We start from the raw sequence: 15,748 nt of genomic DNA, 5'->3' as shown, positions 1-15,748 counted from the left end.
CCTGTGTAATATATTAAGACTGAGCAGTCATCTGCCCAGAAAATCACTTTTCCCAAGAAATCCAGAAAAGTCAGTCCTTAATTCCCACTCAGTCATATAATAATGTAGTTTAGTGCATAAAGCAAGTCAGCTAAATGATTCAGCAGCCTTAGTGTGGTATTCTACATTTAACTGGGTTGAGAATGCTAAACAATAATGCCTTGAGATTATAAAATGGTAATGTGAATAACCACCAAGGCAGACACATAATGCCTCTTTACAGAACAAACTCATAAAATATAACAACTATAAATTGTTTTGTATGCCTTTTTCCTGATGTCACACAAAGGAAAAATTAAATACACGTGCATTAGTGAACACAGATAAATAAATCCACTTAAACCTACTAAGGAAACAGAACCCACACTTTTTATGATAAACACTTTCAGCAGCTGAGTCTCTGGGTTTTTTTAGGGTGTAAAATCATAACAGCTATTGAGGATTCTAAGTACTATAGGTGTGTAATGCCTTTAGTTATGTGTGATGCATGCTGTCCCTGATATCTGAGTGTCACATGTGTAGAACAGTCACTCAAGTCTGCCCTCTTCAAGAGAGAGTTTTCTGTGGAAAACCCTATTCCATTCTCATGTAATGCTCAAATACTTTACCTTGATGATACTCTAAAGCACAGATGTCACAGAGCAAAGACCTGATTCTTGTTCACCTTTGACACGACAGCATGAATTCAACTTGGACGTGCAATGAAAATATGAAAACCTGCAAATATGTATAATCCTTTATCTGAAGTGGTAAAGTACATTTAAACTAATGTTAAACTTATTAAAACCATTCAGAGCTACATGGGGGGACATGTCAAATGTATGAAACCCATCAAAATAATGAATAAGAGAACTTCAAAGAACTGCAATCTAAATCAAAATTCCAACCTTTATTGACCCTATTGTTGCCTCATTTTGTATTATGCCCAGTCACATGGTCTCCTAAATCCTTAACCCACACTTTGATTCAGATTGGTGGACTATTCTATTGTGGATTTCCGTTAAAATCTAGAGGTCTGCCCAAACAGATGAAAGCACAGAATAACCTATTTTCTTAATAACTACATCTATGTAGGTATATATGCACAAAGCTTTCACGGGGACACAGGAAATCTGCATAAAACATGTCCATGTATATACTGGCTCCTAAAATAGTTTATAGAGACATATACGACAGTTCTGCATAGATCAGTAGTTTTACTGAGTTCAGTGGAGTTACTTGCACATATAAGCAAATGTAGGTTTGGTGCCAAGATAGCTGGAAGAATGATCAGCACATTTCTTCTCTACCCTCAATTATTTTTTTCTGCTTTATTATAAATTCTTAACAAAAATGTAAGCCTTTAATTTTTCTAATCTCTGCATTTGTGGATGTCACACATATAGAATACCTTGTTTCTTTAGTGATACATTTTCTCTTTCTTTAAAATTTTTGTCTGAGACATGTATTTTTCAACTTGTGTATGTGGATCGCTCCTACTGCATCATGGGAAAAAAACAAAACCCATTAGTAATAATGAAGAGGCATTGTTCTGTAAATCATGCTTAATATGAGGTCAGAGACAACTAACATCTTTTAATGTCTTTTGGATGTAATAGGATTTAAAACTGGCCTTCTTGTAGTTTGAAGATACTCATGGTTTATTTAACCAAGAGTAAATATCCTTTAAAAGTGATCATATTAAATGTCTGTGTGTGTGTGTGTGTATTTGTCTGTGTGTACATTTGCATTCTATTAATGTATATATACATACAAATCTGTATATAAAAATATACACATCCCCCCATCTAGATACACATCTAGACCAATTATTTACTTTGCTGAGATTTTAATACTAAGTGGACCTAATTTGCCAATCTGTTGTACCTCTAAAAGAAAGCTGCAGCTTCATGGTAAGTGTAAGTCCATTTAAGATCATGTTGGTGCTAAAACAGAGGTACTGTCTCTGTCTGCATACTCCTCTCTGGTGTCAGGGCTAATAACTGTGTAGCCTCAGGCTGAGTCAATTCAGTTAGTTGATCTAGTGGAAAAAGAGAAAATTATATAGGTGAGCTGATTCATCTCACCATTTGGCCATGCGTTCTCCGGCACAGAAATATGTGAGGCAGTGCCTTACTAACAGAACTAGATGAAACTGCCCTTTCAGGCAGCAGCTTTTGAGAAACTCTCAGTTGTGCCACAGAAGCACTGGTGAGACTGCTTTGGAAACTAGGACGCCAAAACAATCCAGGATAACACAGGTCCACAAACAATTGCATCAATACAAATCAAATTGCATCAATGCAATCAAAACCAAAAAAGGCCAAGAGGACAATCTGGGGAACTGCAGGATAGTCAGCCTCACTTTGATCCTCAGTGAAATCATATCACGGAATCACTGAGGTTGGAAAAGACCTGTAAGATCATCAAGTCCAACCATCAACTCACACCGCCATGCCCATTAAACCATGTCCCGCAATGCCACGTCCACACATTCCTTGAACACCTCCAGTGATGGTGACTCCACCACCTCCCTGGGCAGGTTATTCCAGTGTCTCACCACTCTCTCAGTAAAGAAATTTTTCCTAATATCCAGTCTAAACCAGCCCTGGCACAACTTGAGCCCATTTCCTCTAGTCCTGTCACTCGTCACTTGGGAGAACAGACCAACACCCACCTCTCTGCAACCTCCTTTCAGGTAATTGTAGAGAGTCATAAGGTCTCCCCTCAGCCTTCTCTTCTCCAGACTGAACACTGCTAAGTCCACCACTAAACCATGTCCCTAAGCACCTCGTCCATATGTCTTTTAAATACCTCCAGGGACGGTGACTCAACCACCTCCCTGGGCAGCCTGTTCCAATGTCTGACAACCCTTTCAGTAAAGAAATTTTTTCCTAATATCCAATCTCAACCTCCCCTGGTGCAACTTGAGGCCATTTCCTCTTCTCCTGTCACTAGTCACTTGGGAGAAGAGACCAACATCCAACTCTCTACAACCCCCTTTCAGGTAGTTGTAGAGAGTGATAAGGTCTCTCCTCAGCCTCCTCTTCTCCAGACTGAACAAACCCAGTTCCCTCAGCCGCTCCTCATAAGCCTTACACTTCAGACCCCTCACCAGCTTTGTCACCCTTCTCTGGACACGCTCCAGCACCTCAATGTCCTTCTTGTAGTGAGGGGCCCAAAACTGAACACAGTATTTGAGATGCAGCCTCACCAGCACCGAGTACAGGGGCACGATCACCTCTCTACTCCTGCTGGCCACACTGTTTCTGATACAGGCCAGGATGCCGTTGGCCTTCTTGGTCACCTGGGCGCACTGCTGGCTCATATTCAGCCGGCTGATAATCAACACTCCCAGGTCCTTTTCTGTTGGGTGGCTTTCCAGGCACTCATCCCCAAGCCCGTAGCGTTGCATGGTATTCTTGTGACCCAAGTGTAGGACTCAGAACTTGGCCTTATTAAACCTCATGCCTTGGCCTGTCGATCCGGCCCGTCGATCCAGCCTGTCCAAATCCCTCTGATGTTGCCCTTTTCATGTTAATGGACCTTTTTCTAGCTCCTACTACAGGAAAAATTGCATCATGCGGTGCCATGTGTAGTTAAGCATTATTTGGAATGTATTAGAGATGCAGATGGCTGGCCCATGACAGTATTGTATGCTTGCTAGCTTTGACTTTGAATCCAAATTCTGCTCTAAATTCCTGCCATTCATGCACCTACAAGGAGGAGTCATATTTATCTCCTGGAAATACAGCATGCGAACAGCTTTGTTCTGTAAAGTTGCCTATAATCAACAGGTTAAGGATACTCAGAGAGCTAATCCAGGTCACAGTGATAGATTTTTTTCTTCATGAGTGTTCTGCAAATCTAATTTGACATTCTGCTCCTTTATCACTGAATCAGCTTGATCTAACAGTGTAGGTGTACAGAGTTGCAAATATAATGTGAAAATCAATGAGTAGGAAAGGGAACAAGAGCATACAGAATTAAATACTGCCTTGGTGTGTGTTCACCATGTTACTGTGGTCTAACAGATAGAGTGAGGTACAAGGGGCGAGAGGGTAGCTAAATACATTTTACAATGCTGAGAGCTACAGTGAGCGCTCTTTGTCCTCTCCTGTCCTACTCCTTGCTCTGTGCTGGTCCTCTTACTCTTTGTATGCCTGAGAATGAACTAGAGTAGAGGAGAGAGAGAATTTGAGATTTATGTCCAGGCAGGGTACAGACAAATGTAAGCACTAAACCTTCTCTTACATGATCCAAATATTTCCTTAAATTCTTAAATTGAACTGCAATGAAACCTAGCTATAAAGGTCTAGTTGGACCTTTTCTAGGTGTAATAGGTGAGTACAAAAAGGAAGGAAAGCAGGAGAAAAGATATAAAGTAAATTTTATACAGGAAAGCATGATAGAAAGTAAATGTGGTGTAACATGGATAAGTGATACATGTTTTTGTTCAAATACTAAAAATATGTTGAAAACTATTTTTTTTAATTTTCAAATAATTTCAAATTTATTTTCAAAATATTTTACTTACTTTCAAATCCTGAGTTGTTCAAAAGAAATTTGGTGAAAGTAATTTTTCTGTTTCATTAGAAAATTTTACATTTCTTCAAAAAGATTGCATCAACAAAAATAATTCTTTCTGAGTAAAAAATTGGGATGATGGTCTCAATGAAGTCATGGTGGATCATGACATCCTATGGCTAGGAAATGATGCTAGGATAAGAGCTGAAATATTTCCTGTGATTGCTAGGGGTTTTAGTAGATTCCTTGACTGATTCTTCCAGTTCCTTGGAAAAGAAACACCTGCATTACAGCAAACATTTGTTTCTTCCCTCCTGTGATTTTTATCCTCTGGGATTAGGATTACCAAAATGAAAATTAGCAATGGTCTTTGCTTTCATCCAGCAAAAAATTTTTTCCAATGTTACATAAACTTAGAAATTCAGCTATTCTCAGTTTTTAAAATCACATTTTCTCCTCTCTTTTGCTGAGAAATATTCCTCTGGAAAGTTTTGGCAGTCCACCAAAATATTGAATAAATGCAAGGCCAGGCTCTGACTGTCACGGCAACCACACACAATGAACTAGGAATGGCAAAAGCTTGTAGAGCAGTTCCTTGCACCAACCACACGGTCCTCTGCATTCTAGGTACCTCAAGCAATGGGAGTGACTGGAATTCTCTCGCCCTTTCCTGCAGCATCAGAAATCACACTGAGGCAACATTCAGATTTTTTAAGCTTCTCCTTTGTTCGTTCTCGCTGCTCTTTTTGAAAACCATATTCCTATAACTTCTGAAAAATGAGGCAGGAAATGCCACTGCCAGCAGAATTCACTTTTCCATCTCTAGAGTTAGAGTAATCCCCTCTTGTTAGTAAAAATGGACTCAAAGATCAAGTAACAGTTATGCAGAAATGTTTATGTTGTTCAGGGTTCAGTCTTTGCTGATGGCATGAGAATGAAGGGCATGCTTGCCTTTCTTTTTTAATTTTTATTTTAAAAAGCTATCAACAGGAAATTCCTTGGACTGCTATGCCAAACACTAGAAAGAATAGCCACATACACATTTCAATGAAGATAATTATACCCTTTTGGTGCATACATATCATAATATAGATTTTATGAATTAAATATTTTGCAGGATCACTTAGTTATTTTTACTAAGTTCTGCTGGTTACTTTTACAGAGATATGCTCAGTACATTTGCTGGTCTTTGTGAGGTAAATTATGGCACTGTACGGTGGTTGCTTACCGAGGCACTGTGGAAAATACAACAGTATATGAAAAATAGGAGATCTCTTGAAGAAATGTCTAGAACTTTGCTGGATTCCATGAAAAATATTTTCATGATCCAGAGTAACTGGAACTAAGTATCATGAGCTAAGAATCCTCCTGACAAAACTGGAAAAATACATAAGCTTCAGACACACAAACTCCCCCTCAGAGCTCTGCTAGCTTCATTGCCAAAGCAGTCTCAGAATTGCCCCAAAATTACCAAAAACTTACATATGTTATGCAATTGACTTTATAGGAGAAAGTTATTATTAATCATTGCAACATCAGTCCTTACCTGTTTGTCCTTTATTCCAGGTGATACATGCACAAATAGCTGTCCTCAGTGAATGGACTATGTAAACTGCAAGGAGCTAAGTTTTGGAACATTTGTAAGGAAAAGAGACTTAACATTTTAAGGATAGCTCAAACAAAAACCTGAATTTTAAAGTTAATATTGTGATAATTTAAGTATGTCAGTATCACAAAAAATGTAACTGAAAATGCATACACTATAAGTAATAGGCTTTGATGGAGAGTTCTTCTCAGTGACATTTAAAGCTGAATAAGTAAACAAGAGAGAAAATTCAATTATGTGTCTGTAAAACATTAAATGCCTTGTAGGTAACAAAACAGCAAGAACAATTCAAATACTTTAATATCAACAATTAACCTGTGCAAAACTTGCAACATGTCCGTAGAAAGACACATAAGCTATCAGTAATAAGCATACTGATATAGCCTCTTATAGAGTGATTATTGCAAGTGTTTTGAAAAGTCAAGAAGTACCCAGTGTGGCTTGGCAAATGTTTTTATTAGATTTCATTTTTTTGGCTTAGAAAGTGCTCTTGAAGTTAGCATCACTTCTTTTCTTGACTACAGCCCTCCTGGCAATTTGGTGTCTCAGGTAAAAATTGATCTTGTGTACGAAAGCTGAGAGTTGGCAGACTGTAGTTACAGTTTATATGCTAGGCCTTACAGTGGTAATCCACATTTTGTATGCGAGGAATAACTTCACCCATTCCTTTCTCAATTTGCTTTTTCTTTAATTGAGGAAAAAATTATTCATCGACATGCTAGCTAAATTTGACTCATGATTTTAGGTCATGACATTTATACCCTTTTCCGTTCATTTTTCATAACATTTATATGACCAGTCGTTGCTTGAACAACTGTGTGGCTAAGAATTTTGTATACTCAAGCCTTTATACAAAAGCTAATCTATTCATATGCACATCAAAAGCACTTCCTACACGACCTTGTAGAGAATAGACACACAGCTAGTAAGATAATGACAGAGGAGAAAAACCTGCTAGTTAACAAATCATAGAATCACAGAATCACAGAACAGTTTGGGCTGGAAGGGACCTGAAAGATCATCTAGTCCAACCCGCTGCCATGGGCAGGGACATCTCTCACTTAGGTTGCTTAGGTTGCTTAGAGCCCCGTCCAACATGACCTTGAATGCTTCCAATAATGGGGCATCCACAAGTTTCTGGGCAACCTGTTCCAGTGTCTCACCACCCTCACCATAAAAAATTTCTTCCTTATATCCAATCTAAACCTACCCTCTTTCAGTTCAAAACTGTTGCCCCTTATCCTGTCACTAAATCTATTGTAAAGGGTTTTGCTTTTGGACAGGAAGAAACTCAGCTGTTTTATATCTGTAGCCTTTGTACGCGGACAAATATAGCACTCTTTATTTTCTAAAGTATAACAGTAGAAGATTCTAAATGTTCTCTGGCAACTCCTGATTAGATTACTGTAATGCAGTCTACATGCCATAAATTTACACATTGAGACCATTCAGAATCTGAAGCTGGTACAAAACCACTCTCATCAGCATAGAAGTGTGCCACACCACCACCACTCTATACTCTGCTGATCAGTTTCTAATGAAATTCAAAATCCTGTTTTTAACTTTAAGTATTGAACTTGATCAGATCCATTCACTTTATTGAGTTGTATGAAGACAGTAAATGGTTGATGATTGATCATTGGTGTATATGCAAATCTACAGCTAATTAAGTTCAGTCCACTATACACAATTCATTGCTAGTCTAATGCAAAAATGTGTAGGCTAATCCATATAACAAAGGAATACAAAAATGTATAATGTTATAACAATATAAAGTTATACTGACTGTAAGAGTCAGTAGCCAACAGCTTCCCAGCTTCACTCTTCGTTAAGTGTTTATAGTTTAAGTGAAAATAGAAACCATGTGTTGAAACCCCCAAGGATTTTTTGTTTAGTGCTACCTCAGGTGTCTCTTCACAGCACTATCCTGTACCTTATAGCCACGCTGCAAAACAGTTGAAAACCATCTGAAGAGTAGCATTTCTCATGTTGTATGGGATTGTTTCCCATGGTATGGTAACATTTACCTTGGATAATGATACTGCCATCCATTAATAGTTCTTGTCAAGCACGGCACTTCTTCCCAGAATATACTGTACTGATTTAAAGAACATGTGAATAACTTCTAGCCATCAGCGAAGAGTCCATTAATACCATACTGGTTTCTTTGGAATCTTTTATCTTTATTCCATCCTTGGCATGTTCTATAGTCTCATCATCTGTTTCTAGACTTTGTTAGAATTATACTTGGATTATTTGTATCATTACAGTCTTCAGTATCTGCCTGTCTATTAGAAATCTTCCTCCATAAGCCAAGTGAATCACATTGGCCTCTATATGCTTCCAGATGCCTAAGACATTTTTCACTTAGAAAACTGTCAGTTGAGTAATCTTGCATTTTGCACAATTGCACATTTTACACAATTATTAGAAAAAGTATATGATTGCTCAGCAGATATCTCTAGGCAAACATGGCAAATACAAGAAATTAGAAAAGCCAGTTTACATATCACTGCCTCCACAAAAGAGTAGGAATTTGAAAAAGAATTTGAACTGCACTAAGTAAAATTCAGGATTTTCACCACATTTCAAATGTAATAATTTCTACATTTTCCTTTGCAGCTTGATGGGGAATGAAGAGCAGAAATTCCAAAATTTTCCACATTATAGAAATTCATTAAACAAAAATTTAGACATGTAAATGTATAACTTAGATATGTCCAAAAGAATTTAAATGATTTGGCAGCCTCTTATCTAATGTTTTCAATTTCAGTTTGCTAAAATGTCCTAAAATGTCTTCTCCCTTGCACCTTTTTCAGGAAAGATTAGGTATTCCATTTATTAAAAAAGGTTTAATAGTTTTAGTTTATTGAACCTGGCCCATTCAAGAAAATGGTGGCACCCATGAGATTCTCTATCATGACAGGGAAATGCCATTTAATGTTTTAATGAAATAATTCAAAATAAAACCTTTTGCATCTGGCTAAGACTCACTTATGTCTGTTTTCAGAAGATCATTTCAAGAGAAACTCTCAGCCTTCCCACATTTTTAATTACACCTATTCTTCTATAGGCAACTTGTGTTACAGATTAGGTATGTATGAATGGTGCTCACTGCATTGCAGGGAGGCATACAAAGATTAATGGAAAGTCCATATACTTTGCTCTTTGAGTCTACTAGCAAAGGCTTAACCTACCAAACAACAGTCTTCAAAACCCAGGAGTAAAACCAGCTTTAAGTACAACCTACACTATTGGTCCTCTAATCTGCCTTAATGGATATCAGCTTCCAGGTCTAATTTTTCCTGAAACTTCCTCATAAGAAAGTCCTAAAATGGAGATCCAAAACTGTGAAAATCCTTTGTTACATAGTGTTACATAGGCTTCTATCTTTCTCGGAATAGTTCTGTGAAACTCACAAACCTTTTTCATGAAGTTTTAAACATTCAAATATTTCAAGAACATGTTATTCCCTCTAGGGGAAAAACTTCAGTCCCCCTTTGAAGAAAACTATGAGCCTTTTAAAAAAGAAATACGTTCAGATAAAATGGAGTATTTGGAGGGAGTGGAGGTTTGTGATTTCATCCACATGTGAGATATGTCAATCTTCAAAGTTAGCAAAATTGCAGTTTAATCTCTTAAATCCCCACTCTCAGGTGTGTCCATTGCCACAGAACTTAGAAAACAGTCCTAATGCATGCAGTTGCAAGTGTGCTCTCCAATAGCCAAAGGGCAAAGCTGTTTTCTCCCTCTGAAACTTCAGATTACTAAATACAGTAACTTCTAAATCTCTTTAGCTGCTCTCCATGAGCTCTGCTAGCAAAGTAAACTGAAAAACATTTCCAAACTAGACATTAGTATTCAGATTCAACCCCCATAAAGATGGCAGCTTTAGGCCCTTTGTTTCAAGAAGCCAAATAAATCTTCTTCAGCGTTGGTAATGTCTTGAGAAATGATCAGAAGTTCTGCCCTGAAAGAAAAGCAAAGATCATGTTTTTGGAAAAAGAAAAGAGTCAGAGGCCTGCACAGAGTATCTACCCTTACTTCTTGTTTCCATGGTTTTACATTAGTATCTCTACAGATCTTGGTACTTCGTTTTAATAAAGATGTAACTTCATCTTTAACTTCATTAAAATTAACTTATTTTATTAGCTATGATACATACTGTTAGGGTTACCTGACCTGATAAGCTTAAGAACGTAGAAGATTCCTTTTCCCACAACATCCAGACCTCCTGCAGTAGCGTCTAGTGCACAGGTTCCTCCTAGTGCAACTCAGTCCCCCAGTCTCTCTTATAATGAGGTTATGCCTGTATTCCCGGTAGGCAGTTTTCACTATCTGCTATATATTTACATACTTACATGGCTGGTCACACAGATAACAGACACATAGAACACACACACACACACAGACAGCACCACCAGCCCCATTCTGTTCCCCTTTCCAGCGAAACAGGATGGAGGTCTGCTAATGAGAATATAGATACACATATGTACAACATGGATCCCTTGATCCTAGTGTTCCCAGTTACTTACACGTGGATATAAGATCCCTGAAGCCACAGCCCCACTCCATTTGCTGATACAGACCTTCTCAAACACACAAAGTGCTGGCCAGAAATTCCCTGGTCCCCCAGTAGGCAACCCACCATGGTCTCGCCCTAAAAGACACAAACAGACGCCAAGTGAGTCTCACACCTAGAGACCCCCAAACCCTGTACTCTCTCCAGCAGCTGTTTGGGACTCCCCTGGTCCCCCATAGCCAACTTGCCCATCACCTTGCCCTTACAGAAATGCGTGGCTCCACTCCACTTACTCATCAGCTACTCCAGCTTGATCTTTGCTAGTGCTCACACACTCACTTGTACACCCACATTCAATGCCGTTGCTCACACCATGGACACATGGGCCTCTGACCCCTGCTCCCACCACCATGGCACTGGGTTTCACTCACTCCAGTGTCTCCAGTTGCTGGCACCCAGACACACAGATCCTCTAGCCCATGGTCCCAGCCCAGCTGCTGGCACCCAGACCCTCACTTGCTCCAGTTGTTGGCACCATGGAAAGATAGGCCCCTGTGAAATGAGATCCCACTCCAGTTGCTGACACTTAAGTCTATTGACTCACTGGTATCTCCAGTTGCTGGCACCACAGACGCAGTGTCTGAAAGTGTCCAAACTGTGGTCTGACTCCAGTTGCTGGCACTCAGACTGCATACAAACACAGGAACAGAGCTCAGAAAACAGTTCAAGGTAGAGTTTAATGAGAAGACAGGACTGACTGAAGTGATCGAGTGGAGGCATGGCCAGATAAGTGTACCAACAAGCCCCTGCTTACACACAGTCATAGAATCATAGACCCATAGAATAGTTTAGGTTGGAAAAGACCATTAAGATCAGCAAGTCCAACTGTAAACCTAACACTGCTAAGTCCACCACTAAACCATGTCCCTAAGCACCTCATCCACATGTCTTTTAAAAACCTCCAGGGATGGTGACTCAACCACTTCCCTGGACAGCCTCTGCCAATGTCTGACAACCCTTTCAGTGAAGAAATTTTTCCTAATATCCAATTTCAACCTCCCCTGATGCAATTTGTGGCCCTTTCCTCTTGTCCTATCACTTGTCACTTGGGAGAAGAGACCAACACCCACCTCTCTACAACCTCCTTTCAGGTAGTTGTAGAGAGCAATAAGGTCTCCCCTCAGCTTCCTCTTCTCCAGGCTAAACAATCCCAGCTCTCTCAACCACTTCTTCAGTCAGACACTTTTATTTCCTTATCCTTCTATTTCTCACACTTGTTCCTCTCCCCCTAGGTTCTTCCCCTAAACATCCCATAATAAGTCTTGTGCAATCTCCAAATGCTCTTCCCTTGCATCCCATAATATATCCCACACCCTTAGGTAATAACTTTCCTCAGTTCAAAAAGGTCATCTAGAGAGCTGCTCCCAATGTCTCTTCTTGATGGGTTTCACATCTGGACAATGGCATTGATGGCCCTCCTGGGACAACCCTGGACTCTCTAATTGGGTTTACCCAGCCTTTCATCGAGACAATAAGCAAATCATCAGACACTTGAAAATATTTATTTAATTATTTCTGAAGATACAGAAGCTAAGCATCAGGTCACCAAATCCTTACCTGTGTGAGTAATTGCATATTTGAGCAGGCATAACCTGTTCCAGTTTGCTGCACTGGAACTATTCATACGAAACTGGACTGCTTTTGCCAATTTTTGCATGGTTATGATCTAAAGAGGTCAGCACGTCATAAAGACATCTGATTGTTCCTGCCTATTTCAGTGACTGGGCTTGTGTTTCCTGTAAATATTAAAGATAAGGACTTCAGTAGGAGGGGAAAAACACTTTTCCATTATTTAATTTGATTTCCAACATTATAGATACAAAGGCAAAAAAATTAGATAGGACAGTACTGCTCAAAAATGTACAATAAAATTTTTATAGCAGCACAGCACCAATTTTCATTCCAAAACATGAAACCACAATTTGACTAGGCAAAACTTTTTATTTAATATTTCTATGGGAATAGAATATCGACTGCAGAATGTGACCAATGTTACTAAATTCTGAACAAAATTATATAAACATAATGAAAGTTAATTTTGCCTCCTGGGGAAATCCTAAAGGGATTTCCTTTCTTTTGACTCTCAATCAAAATCTTTTACTTATTTGGATTTTGTAGAGATATGGGTTAAAGATGCATCTATTCTGATGCTCTGGGTGAGTCTTCAGCTATCCTACTCTGTATATGATACAATGTTAACCAATATCAAATACCTAATCCGTATCTTTCAACTTGACACAAGGGTAATTTCACTCACTGACAGCAGGAATTCCTGAAATCTGTGCCATCTTGGCAGCTTCCCCAGAGTCAGCCACTTTGACCTCATCTAATTCCTCAGTGGCCGCTGACAGGATTTCCAGAAATGGGAGCCAAGTCTGCACTAGCTGTAGTAATGCTGGAGCATTTGCACCTCCAACACCACAGCAGAACTTGTAAACTCTAGGATAGCTAAGTGGTTTGGAACCTTATGACCTTTACATGTAACTGCAGAGGATGACAGACAATATGACAACCCAGTGCTATGGACCCTGTAGAATCCTTCTGTTGATTTCCTGAAGTCATCAGGCCTAAGATTTCAGATTCACTAAATTAAGGAGGCTCAGAAATTCACTTTACATTACTTGGTTCCCTCCCCATTTTCATCACAAAGCCTACTGAAAAGGATTTAAGCCATATTTTTAAGCTAAACACGTGGATTTTAGGGCATAATGCAAAATACTCAGAAAGTCTTCATGGGGATATTAAATTCATATTCTTTAAATAAATAGGATGGGAAAGACATGTCACTTTAGAAGGAAGGTTCTTGATGACAAAATGATCTTTATATAGTTTTGTGGCAAACGGTCATGAAGGAAAAGTCTTACTCTCCTTCAGGCATTAATAATGAGTCCCATAGTATCACTTGTCTTAATTGAAAAGACAAATACAGACTTCTCTAACAGACTTTTAATTATAGTGCTGCATAGCAGGATATCAAATTTAAGCAAAAACATTTAGCACATTTCAGAAAGGAAGCACAAGGTGAAAGAAAACTTTTTTTGTACTAGTGAAAGGGGAAGAGTGCTTAAAATGCACAGTGCTTTAATTTTGCATTTCTTTTTCACAGAATGTCACTGCATTTGTTTCTGCCTTGAACTGCAAAGATGTTGTTAGTAGCTCTTTGAAAAGCTGATAAGAGATGCACATGTTATGCTGGAGACAGAAATTTCTCCAAAGACAATAAATGAACATAGTAATGAAGCATCGTAAGACATAGTTAAAAGTGGCATAAATGGCATAGGAAGCTAGCCTACAACTTTCTCTTTGAGATCAAGTTATGATTACAATTTTATAACACAGATATTGCTCCAAAGAATAGATATGTATGAATATTTCTTCCTTTTCATAGTATTCTCAGTAACTTTAATTAACATTCAGTCTCCTCTTCTTTGTAGTTTTATGAAATCTCCAGAGCTGTGCAGAAGTAAGGAGCTGATGTGGGGGGGGAGGAAAGCTTTTAATGGTTAACTTACCATACCAAAAGTATTTGCGGAATGATTCTTTAAAGACTGGGTTGGTGTCAGAGACGAAGCTTATGAATAATCAGCCTGTTTCTCCAAACAAAATGCAATGCAATCATCCTTACTATAAAAGTTTGCAATCTGCTTTCAACACACCAAATTATATAAAAATGCATGGAGACTAGAAATTTTCTTAACAATTGGCTAAATCATTACATTTGGCTCATTCATTGATGATACAGTAGCAACAAGGGGTGAAACATATACCAGTGACTAGTACTGTCTAGCCAATTTTGAGATAGCTTACTGGAGCCAACAAATAATATGTTCTGAATTCAGATTACTACTCTGCACCTGTGTGATCCACTGCATCAAATGGTATCAATGATATTTCCCACTTAAGTGTAAAAACAAACAAAACTGAAAAAATCAACAAACCCTGAAAACACAACAAACCACATAACTTTTACAGCACTGAACAGTGCTGCATTTATGCCAACTAACAGTGCTATAAATCAGTTTCACAACCAAAGATATGTATGTCAAAAATCATAACAAGTATTAAAACATGGAGCCAGGTTCTCAGACTTACCATGGATGATCTAGGTTGAAAAGCCATATTAATGGGCTTCCTTGGGATTCCAGCAAAATACACAAATTTTCAGGTGAGTAACAGCAGGGTATCTTCTACACCTACAATGACTAAGATTGCTCCAAGTTCGCCTAGGAAACAGGAATTCTTGTCAAGCGTTGGAGGTAATCATTAGCTAAAAGCCATTTTTCCTTAGTTGTGCCATAGCCTGTTCAGGTCAAAAATGTGACTGCTTGGGAGCTTTGATATTTTTGTGAATTTGAACTCAGCCAAACCACAGTGCAGATTAACTTCACTGTTTTCAAGATGCCAGAATTCCAGGAATCTTGAATTCCTGGAATCACCAGGAACTCCATAAGTAGTGAATATTTCTAAATTCAAGGATTATATATCACTTTGCATCTACTCAGGTTTATGAAACAGACAGATTGGGAACCAATGCATATTCTCTCCCTCCCCTTCCTCCCCATCCTAATCTGTTTATCTTTTGTACCTTTTTGGTGTAGATATATAAATGGGCATAGGCCATGAGTTCCTGGAATAATTGTTCCTGATTCTTGTTTTCCTGGAAGGTCAGTTCATTATCACAGTTTCTCTGTCCTGCACCCAGCAAGGTTTCTTTGTCCTGCCAACTACTTCCCATCAAGGTTTCTCCTGAGCTTATCAGGGATGTCTTGGAGTCCAACTCAGGAGATACCCTTTTTTGTCAGTATGTTTACTGGGTCACCTTTATAGCAAGTTTATCACACAGTTACTGAAATTCACCCTAACTTGGGATATCCATGCCTCTGATAATGCCTCTGAATTAGGTAACTATTTCAATTATCCTTATATCATTACAGACTGCTTTTGCTATCTGCCTTTGCTATGTATTTTCTCAGTTTCCCTATCAGAAACATTGAGAAGATAACACCTAATTCTCC

Source organism: Gavia stellata, chromosome Z, assembly GCF_030936135.1.
Source record: "Gavia stellata isolate bGavSte3 chromosome Z, bGavSte3.hap2, whole genome shotgun sequence".
NCBI lineage: Eukaryota > Metazoa > Chordata > Aves > Gaviiformes > Gaviidae > Gavia > Gavia stellata.
The sequence above is the reverse complement of the archived record's forward strand: the minus strand, read 5'-3'. Positions refer to the sequence as shown.